Source organism: Poecile atricapillus, chromosome 14 (assembly GCF_030490865.1).
Source record: "Poecile atricapillus isolate bPoeAtr1 chromosome 14, bPoeAtr1.hap1, whole genome shotgun sequence".
Taxonomy (NCBI): Eukaryota; Metazoa; Chordata; class Aves; order Passeriformes; family Paridae; genus Poecile; species Poecile atricapillus.
The window spans coordinates 3,221,678-3,232,324 of NC_081262.1; positions in this window are offsets into that span (position 1 = coordinate 3,221,678).

The window sequence follows — 10,647 nt, forward strand, 5'->3', positions numbered from 1 at the left end:
CCCCCCACTTGCCTCTCTTTATTTTGTTGGTCTTTGTGTTTTCCAGCTGTTGATCTCTCTTCAGATGCTGTTTGGTTCTTTGGGGAATCAAGCACTGGACATGGGTGGCAAAAGAGCTGTGAAAACAACAGGGAGTGTAGAGGCAAAGCAGGAGAATCTGTAACTATGATAGTTTTGTAGCTGAAAATGGGATGCAGCCCTTGGTTGAGTAAAGGAGCAGTGGCTGTTCAGGCAGAAATGCCATACTAGATTCCCTCTGTGTGTCTGCCTTACACCACACACATGGTTTGTAAGAATCCTTTCTCCTGCTCAGTGGGGCTCTGAGCAGCCCTGGTACTTGTTTAGCTTATCTTTAAATTACCAGATTAAGATGCTGGGAGTGAGTTTGGTTAACTCTTAGGGTGCTGTGCTGGACAGGGCAACCTCCAGCTCTTTAAGCTACAGGAACCCTGGCTGTGCACAGGAGTAAAATTCCTGCTGCTTGGGAGACCATTTGAGAAGTTTTATTAACATCACCTAACATTTAGTTTTTATTCACATGAAGAAGAGGAAAAAAAAGGTGAGTTTAGAGGGTGCTGAGACGATCGAGACCTCCTCCATCCTACAGTGGCTGGTGATAATCCTGTCAGGAACACTGTGGCCAGCAGGAGCAGGGCAGTGACTGTCCCCCTGTGCTGGGCACTGCTGAGGCACCTCCAGTCCTGGGGGCAGTCCTGGGCCCCTCACAACAAGAAAGACATTGAGGGGCTGGAGTGTGTCCACAAAAGGGGCTGGAGCAGCAGGAACAGCTGAGGGAGCTGGGAAAGGGGCTTAGCCTGGAGAAAAGGAGGCTCAGGGGGGACCTTCTGGCTCTGCACAACTCCCTGACAGGAGGGGGCAGTCAGGGGGGTCGGGATCTGCTCACAGGGAACAGGGACAGGAGAGGAAACAGCCTCAAGTTATGCCAAGACAGATTCAGACTGGGCATTGGGAAAATTTCTACCTGGAAAGGGTGGGCAGGCACTGGCACAGCAGGCCGGGACAGTGGCAGAGTCACCATCCCTGGAGAGATTCAAAAAACGTGGCACTTGGGACAGGGGCTGGTGCTACATTAATTGAGGATTTTTTCCAACCCAAATGATTCTATGACTGTAACACTGACAGAAGTAATTAAAACCTTTGGTGATTTGTGCTGTGAGCAGCACAGCAGGTGAGTGTGGTATCCTACAAGCTGCACAGCTGATAAAAGTGCCTAAAAATAGCAGTGTTGCTACAATGCCTGAGCTGAGGCTGGATGCTGGTTTGTAACTTGCTGCACTGAGAAGTAGAGAGTGCTTGGAGTCAGCTGGCCACATGAAGATGTGTTCCTGACCCATCTTCGACTTCCCCATCCTGAGAATCCTCCAGGAATCCCAGCAGCCCTTCAGGTGCTCATTTTTTGCCATGAGGGATTTGTGACCAAAAGGTCAAATAAGATGTCTGTTACTAGAGACATGTTACACCTAGCCTGTGTCCTTGTGCCCATCAAACATGGTTAGAGGTGGTGATGGTTTTGGGATACAGGAAGGAGCCACAGCAGCAGGATCAGGAGTGTGCTTTGGCCCAAATCTCACACATTCTATCCTGCTGCTTTGTCTGAGCCACTGCATCCTCACCTCTGGGACTCAGCTTTCCCTTTTACTTTGCAAACACCTGCAGGGAATGCTGGTGTATGAGGATGGCATTCCTGGCTAACAGAGCAGATCCTAGAGGGAAAAGGTGGATGTATGGCATCATGCTGATGAACACAAACTGAAGTGCTGACAGGAACACAGGCAAGTTGTTCTAAAGCTGGTGTCTGGATAATGATTCTGTGTCTGAAAAGGCAACAGAGGCTCTTTGGTAAATAGTTTCCTGGCTGTGAGCAATGCTGCTTTGTGCAGAACATTGATCTACTGGATTTGATTTTTTTTCTGGGATCTTATTTACAGCTGCCTGACTTTATCTTGTGGTAGGTTCCTGGGGTTTTGTGCAGTGGGGGGGGGTTGTTAATTTTTCTCTACAAGTTAAACTTTGTGTGCTGAAAAACCATTGGTGATAAACAGTGTGGCTTCCTCTCCTGCCCTGCCCAGGCTCATCAGCTGTCAAGTCAAACCTATATTCTCCAGGGCAGAAGATGGAAAATATTTATGGGGAGTGAAATCCAGTTTGAAAGGACATTCCAGAGACCTCGTGCTTTTAAACTTGGACAGAATCCCTCTCATGTCTGGCAAGGGACGTTGAAACTGGACTGGCCATAAAGTGGTTCACGGGGCCAGACTGAGAACAGTTTTCTCTTGTCCAGACTTCCTGCTGAGACCATCGAGAGTGTCTTGGGCAGGCTCCAGGTCTGTGATTTATGGACAAACCACAAGCCAGGAATCTGCAATCTAAGCTCCTTGAGCAGCAACTGTTTAAAACATTATGGAAAGAAATGGCCACTGTTTCCAAGAGAAGAAAACTTGGGAGCCATTAATAATGTTTAGCACTTCTGCAGTTATTAATTAATCCTCCTGCTCCTGTTGTGAAATGAGTCAGAATAATTCTTACTGTACAAATAAGGTCTGCATGGAGCTTAAATAGATTTCTTTAAGAGGCACAGTCCATCTGCACTAAGGACATAGCACAGGACTCCAGAATCCCAGGACTAAGTGAAACAGACCCCTCCAAAATCCAGAGGCATGAAAAAAAGGACCTGCTGGATTTGGGTGAGGCAGTAAACACAAACTGAGAGCACCTTCAAGAGGCTCTGCCCAACATCCAGCTCAAAGTTCTTCCCAGGGCAGTTCTGCGTCTGCCCAAACCTTACCCACTGAAATCATGTTGTTTCCCAGTAACTCCTGGGTTCAAAAATTCCTGGGATTTCAGAGAATCTATGGAAGCTTGGCTGCTTAGTGGAATCATCCTGCACTAAGTCCTTTCCAGATGGTTTTCTCCCCTATTGTTTGGGAAGGATGCTAAAATCTGTCTTGCTCTCTACCCACAACTGCTCACCTCTTGATGCTTCTGGACTGAGTGAAACATGGGTTTTCCTACTCTTTCATCAGGAGGAAGATTTTCTTCCAGGAAAAAAAGTCATTAATTCTCCCTCTGTTCCCAGCATCATTTTTTGTTTCTCTGTAACCTCCCTCTTCCCTGGGGGACTTCATGGCTGATGCTGTGGTTCAATGCAGCCCAGAGCAGGAGAGGATTTTCTCTGCCTGGACACTCATTTCCCCATTCTCCCAGGATAAATGCTGTTCTTTGGTGCTGAAGCTCCTTCTAACAAGAATTTAATCTAAACTCACAAGTTCCTTCCCATCACATGCCTCCTGGAACTAGTTTGATGTGCAAACAAGTGGGAATAAGTAAAGTCTGGCCGAAATGGAAGAGCTGGCAGAAGCACAGGGACCAAAGGCTTTAGTAAGCACTTAAATTTGTAAAGACTCCTGATGGTCTCATTGTTAAATCTATTTACATCAGCAGGAAAGACGAAAAATTAGGGAAAGAAGCAGAGTTTCCTCCTCTTTTTAAATCCACATGGCAAAAGGCATTGTAAAGAGTTGTCCATTAAACATCCATCCAGTGTTATTCCAAATGTCATGATAGGATCTGCAGGGGACTTGGGGTCAATTAATCCAGCAGTCTGAGGAGCCAAGCAGAGCTTGTTCTCCTTCTGCAGCCCAAGTAAATGAGGGGTAACTGCAGTTAAAACCAGCACAGAACTAGATCAATAAACCTGTCCTTCATGGAACTGTGTCACATCAAATCCTTTGAAACATGGGAAATCAGAGCTGTGGCAGGAGGCAGAGGGAGATTCAGCTTGTTTTGTTTCACTGGTGCCTCTCGATCCCTAGACTTGCTCTGTCCCAAGTAGTTTAGCAGGTGTTTTAAAAAACAAGTGTTCAAAGTTATCTTGCAACAGGCTTCAGGAAATCAAAGGATAAGGCTTAGGGTTTTTAGATGGCAACTGTATTTATAATGTATTTATAGATTCTTTAATGCCCAGTGCCCTGGCTGAATGATGGTGATTCTTCTTGGAAATGATAATTCATTTCACTTCCCAAGAGAACCAGATAAATTTTGGTTTATACCACTCAAACTTGTGCCATGTGAGTTACTGAATGGAAATACGCTTGTTTTCCTGGCAGGCTTACAAGAGGAGATGGATATAGTGACCTGCACCATCCCAAAAATTCACACTTGAGAGGAAAACAAACCAAACTGCTCTTGAGGAAAATGCTGCATTTTTCTTCATTTGGCCCTTTCAAGTCTCTGTGCTGAGTTTGCACTGAGCTCTGTCATCCAAAAGAGAGATTAACACAATAAATTGATGCAAACCCAAACCTTCCTCATTGGAATTGGCCTCTGTGACTCCTTCTCTGATCAGGCTGCTGATCTGAATTGAATCAGTTTGTATGAAAAGCTTAAACAAGTTAATCTGAAGATGCTAAAGAGCCACCAGTGTTACAAGTCTTAACAGAAAGCAGGGAATCTGCTCTTAAACTGAGCAGAGAGAAAGTGAAACAAATTCTGAGCAATGCTGACTGCAGCACAGTAATGGGGATGATTATGTACATTCTGTAGAATATGTAATTTGTGTATTCATAGATATGTAGATAATCATATTTACTATAAATCCCACTGCACAGCAAATTCTAGCAGTTATTTTGAAAACCTTTTCATGTCAGTAATAATGTTCATAAGTCCCATAATCGTTGTTTTCTGCAGAGACAACCCAAAGCCACAGTGTGACAGTAAATATCCTGCCTCTCACAGCATGTATCCCAAGTGCTGCTATTTCAGGGCCTGCATCCACACAGTTCTAACTCAGGGGTGAGTATACATTAGATTAAGCCAAAATTTTCATACTGGAGCCTAAAACACTGGAGCCCTGAACAATATCTGATACAGAGCAGTTCCCTGGAGTGGGGGGGAGGAAAAGTGAATTATTAAAAAATTGAGAATGGAAGTCCAGTTTGCTTCAGATCAGCTGCCTGATTTTGGGAGGGTTGCTTCTCCTTGCTGTCACTGTGGCTGCATCCTCCAGCTGATGCTGGGTACAAATAGTGACCAGAGAACCATGTCCTTATTGCCTTTAGGAATGGCTTTGAAATGTCCTGTGAAATAGATGTCCATTTGGTAGCCAGGATATGGACCATTAAATGGCAGTGCTTCTGGATGCATCTTCACTGGGAATACCACAATTCCTTTGGCTTTTGAGTGCTTTTGAGCTCAGTTTAGGGCATTGTGCAACGAGATGTTCCTGTGCCTTGGTGTAGTTCCTGTGTCTTGGCTCAGAACCAGAGCACTTTCAGTCTGTTTGTGCAATGGGCACTTATAAGTTCTTGCAGGATTTTCTTCTGAGGGATCCCAATTCCCATCAGCGCAGCAACTTCAGCAAGAACTTGAATAAACCAGCAGAAGTGTTGAAAGACACAAACCAAAGGATTTCTTCACATCAGTTTTGCACTGACAGGGGCATGTTGCATCTCCAGGGGAGATTTACTGCAGAAAATACACCCCTCAGTTCTGCCAAAATAACCATTCTTTGCTTAAAATCCAAGGTTTCCAGCTAAAATTGTTTGAGCAGATTAAAAATTAAATTGCTTTGCTGGAAGTGAAAACTCACAGTGCCTCAAGAGCTTATTTCTTTTGAAAAGTTGTAGTAGATTCTTTTTTCTTAAGGTTTCCAAACAGACAATGCTGTAACAGCCTCAGGTTCTTTTAGTGATGTCAAATTATGGAGTGAGATGCAATTATGGGACAATATTATGTGTAAAGGAGACATCATATTGTTCACTATTAGAATTGATTTGTAGTTATTAGTGAAGTGCCTGTCTTAATGTTTGCAAAGCTCCAGCATGTTCTGTGTACCACTAAACCTCTTTCCTCTGCCTCTTGGCCTGTTAAGAACTGTTGTTCAGGAAAGATTTTGGTTCTTGCCACAGCCAGACTAAGCATTAAGAAAGAAGTCCCGATTTCAACATTGAAATCGTAATTTGAATCACACATTCAAAATTCAGATCCAGTGTATGAACCCTCCCACCACAACTCAGGCGATTTTACACCTGCAAACCTTTAGCTACAATTATCTAATGATTTGGAGGAAATTGTTGTTGATCCCAACCCCAAGGTGATACTCATGGGAATCCTGAGCCAGAGCTAAATGTAGTGGAAAGAAGCGAATGTAGAAGAGAGCACTTGTTTTCTTGCTCAACTCCAGGCAGAAAAAAGTACAAAATAAAAAGGTTCTCTCTTTTGACAGAAAAACTAGGGAAAAGCTTGAGCTATGCCACTGCTCACTGTGAAATGTCAACGTTTCCATCAATTTCCATGCGAGCAGCACAGCACTGATTACAACCCCAGAACATTACAATTGTAACGGGCTTCAGCTGCAGCTGCACAGCCGCCACAAGGGTCCCTGAAGTTTTAATGTGGAGACGAGTGATTTTAAATGGCAGTTCCGTGCTAACGAGCAGGTGGTGTGTATTTCTCTCCCTACTTAAAACTTATATTTTTATAGATTGATTGATTTCTATACACTGGAACTTGTTAAAAATAAAAACTAACCGTGCTGTACCATATGCTCTCTTTCGGTGGTTTTCTGGTCATTCCCCTCAGTGACAGGCGGTGCCAAGGACTTGATCAAACGCCCTCCCTGTTCTTTACGTCTCCCCCGGCTGGGGCCGGGGCCGGGCTCGTTGGGGCCATGAGGCGGGCCGGGCTGGGTTCGCCGCAGGGGACGCCGCCACCCGGTCGGAGAAAGGCTCAGGCTGGTCTCCCGGGACGAGGAGCAGCAGCGCCCGGAGCCCCCGGCCGCGCCGCCGGGACAGGAGGAGCTCGGCGGCGCCATGAGGGGAATGGGGGGGGGGGGGGGGGGCGGGTAGGAACGGTCTCTATGACAACCGGTGGCGGGAAGCCCGCGCGCATGCGCAGGTAGCGCGAGGGCCCCGTCAACGTCCCTCCGGCCGGTCTGCGCATGCGCGGTGCCCTCAGCGAGCCGAGCGACACGGCTGGCGCCCCGCGCATGCGCTCGGGGCGCGCAGCGGGGCTCCCCGCCGTGGCGGTGGGGCGCGGGCAGGGCCGCCAGCCCGGGCCGCGGCCGACAGGTGGGTGGGCGGCAGGGCCGCGGCGGCGGGCCCCGCCAGGGTGGGAGAGAAGCCTCACAACGGCGGCGGGCGGGCGGGAGTGAGTGACGTCATGACGCCGGCGCCTTCAGCGCGACGCGGCGCCGCCTGGTGGCGAGAGGAGGGGGCGGTGTTAGGACCCGGGGCTGGCCTCATCCCAGGCGTTACGTGTCGTGTATGACGTAATCGACGTGACGTCCACAATGACGTCATCCCGCTGGGCGGTCCCTGTGTGGGTCTGAGGGGGGCTCAGGTCGCGGCCCTCGGCTGGAGCTGAGCCCCGGGGCAGCAGCTGGGGATGAACGGTGCTGGAGGATGGGGCGCCATCCTCGGTATTAGCGTGGCGTCAAAGGCAGAAATTCGGGCATAAAGCAGAGGCAGAGCTGCTCAGGGTAAGGAGGCGAGGGCGTCAGGGTCCGAACAGACGCTTCACTGACAGCCGGTAGGATTCATTGAAGACGTTCACCGTGTCCAGCTTCAAAGCAGACTTCTTTCTAGCAGTGTTACCAGGGAAAGCAATTCTGATTCATTTGTCGCTGCTTCATGAAGCAAAGTGGAATTTTATCTCTTGTTTTCAGGCTCAGGGGCACAAGGAACACCATATTCAAAAGGGTGAAGAGGGAGTTTGGACAAGAGTCTGGAGCCACAGCACAAGGCAGGGAATGGCTCACCACTGCCAGAGGGCAGGGATAGATGGGATATTGGGAAGGAATTGTTCCCTGGGAGGGTGGGCAGGCCCTGGCACAGGGTGCCCAGAGAAGCTGTGGCTGCCCCTGGATCCCTGGAAGTGTCCAAGGCCAGGCTGGACAAGGCTTGGAGCAGTCTGGGATAGTGGAAGGTGTCCCTGCCCATGGCAGGGGCTGGAATGGGTTGAGCCTTAAGGTGTGTTCCAGCCCCAGCCATTCCATGATTCTGTGATGTGGGCCTGCCTTGAAGGGAGGCAGTGTCAGCTGCTTTACTGACAGCACTCGGTCCCTGAACCTGCAGACAGGTTATTTTAATCATTCATATTTTAGATAAAGCCAAAATTGCAGCTGGGCAAAACCAGTTTGACTCCAGTAAAGCCTAAAGGCAGTGACATTGGCTGTTGCTCAGTCTGTTGGCTCTGTATGAGCTCTTAAAAATCACAGACTGGGTTTTGTCTATCAAAAAAGGCCCTTATGTGCTTGGCTTTTATATCTGTTTAAAACACCGTTCTTCCTGTCCTGGTCCCTTCTTTCCCCTTTGATTTTGGTGCTTGGTTAGAACAGTTGTCTGGACACCAGTACAGATGTGTCAGAGCAAACTGGAAACAGAAAGTAAAAGAATTGTTACTATAAGCTTTACATTTGGAAGAAAATGGACCTCAAGTTCTTCTGACTCTTTGTTTTTCCCACTGGGTCAATTTTCATTACATGCAGAGTGTTGAGGGGTTGAGTGTAGCTCTTGTGTGTGATATTAGCTGAGAAGAGAGGAAGTTATTCATTGTAACAAATTAGTGAAATGTTGGTGTAAAAGATGCATTATCAGGTCACCTGAAGAAATCCATGCTGAGTTTGGTCACCTTTTCAAAGAAAGCATCTTCCTGTTTTAGAGAAATCAAGATACTCTGTTTAATTTCACTTAATATTTGACTTCAACATAATCACAAATCAGAAGACATAGTTTTGGGGGAAAAAATCAGTAGAACTGACCTTGTTTTAAGTGAATGTGTATTTCAGAATAATGCTGCCTTCTTGGAAAAGAATGGCTTGAATGTTTAACATGGGAGTGGTCTTACTTCCCTTTATTTTCACTTTTTCATTAATTATTCAGTTCATCTTCTTGCCACAAATATCACTGCTCCTTTCTTGATGTACAAAATAACAGAATTGGTTGACATGGTCACAATAATCCCTGTTGGGGTAGAGTCATGGGATGGAGACCTGGGATGAGGCCACATTGTGGTTTGGAAGGATGATGATGGTTCCAATGGTTCCCTTTTCTGACAGCTTGCTCCTGGTAGTTGGGGTCTCTTCCAACTAATTTCTTAAGGTAAAGAACAGAAAAACAGGACAGGCAGAGAGTTAATCTCTGTGGGGTGGTACTAGAAACATAAGTGCTCAATGACAGCTGTTTGCAGCTGCATTTTGGAACTTACTTAGCTGCATTTTAATAATTTTGAATGCCTTGCATTGATTCTGTTGGATTTTAATTAATCATTTTGTCCCTTAATACTCCTTTAGTGGTTTATAGAAGAATTACCCCTCTGATAACACAGAGAGCTCTCATTATCAGCTGAATGTAGGTCTGGGTTTTTATAAACTGTGTTGACTTGGCTTAATTTTATTATCCCTCTTTATTCATCAATTCCCATATAAGCCCTTTCTTTATCAGCCTTTTGTTGAGCTCAATCTTCAAGATGGGTGTTTACTTCCCTAATTGTCCTTTTTGAAAAATCACAGTGACTTCTGCTTGCAAATGATCCGATTCTATTGACAGAAACACCTTCAGCAGCTGCTTTTCAGTGTTCTTTGGCTTGCTCCTAAAATAGGCTGCTTTCAGCACCATCAGGGGATGGATATTATGGAAATATTTAGTATTTGCAGGATTAACAGTTCCACAGTTTATGTAGTGGCCTCGGTAGATTTTTATTCTTAGTTTTCATGTACTCCAATAAAGGACTTTTTTGAAAGTCCTTTTTCTGACAGGGTAATTTTGCCTCCTAGTTTTAATACATTGCATTGTTTAAATTCTTTGTTTCTATTCAGAATCCAATTCCATCACCATGATATTATTTTACATCTTTGTTTTTATTATCACTCTGATTACTTTTCTTTCTCTGAAAACCAGGTGAGTTTTTATCAAATATGGTTCTCTTTATTGATTTTTGGGTCCTCTACCAAAATGTTTTTGTTCAGTCCTTAAAATCAATTGTATTATTCTCTTAAAATTAATAGCTTGTTGTTTTCAGTCAAACCAATTTGATTTTTGCATCACCAGCTGCTTCTGTTTGTGATTTGTGTGCTACTGTGTTTGCATACAACCAGGAGCACTTGCACCTGAACGATCGTTAGTTTTTATTTTTCTCTTCACTTCCCCTTTATCCTTCCAGAAGAGGTATAAAGTGAATTTTCTATTCTGGGGATGTGTTGGTAGAAGGACACTTTGTTGTGTAAGTAATGATTTAAAATTCTGTCTGGAATGTGTTAGATTTTTTTTTAGTGACTGTGAAATGCTTTGAAATTCTTTACCATATGAACAGGGTGCTGGCAAGGGGAGGTGTAGCCCTGAACAGAAATGTGAGGATTGAAGGGATATCAGATATGGAAGTAGGTGGTGTCAGATGGACACTGATGCTGATCGCTGCTGAGATTGTGCCCTGGAATCTCAGTATGATTTTCTTACCTAGCATTCCCTTGTTTATAGAGACTTGAATTCGTTTCTCATTTCCTATTTTCTGCATCTGGTTTGTTACCCTTCTCTGGCACAGGGAAGCTGGCAGAGACCAAGACAAGAGAGTTGTACCCTCTTTGGATTTCTGTTTTACACTTACATTTTTTCTCTCCTCACAGAACAAGCT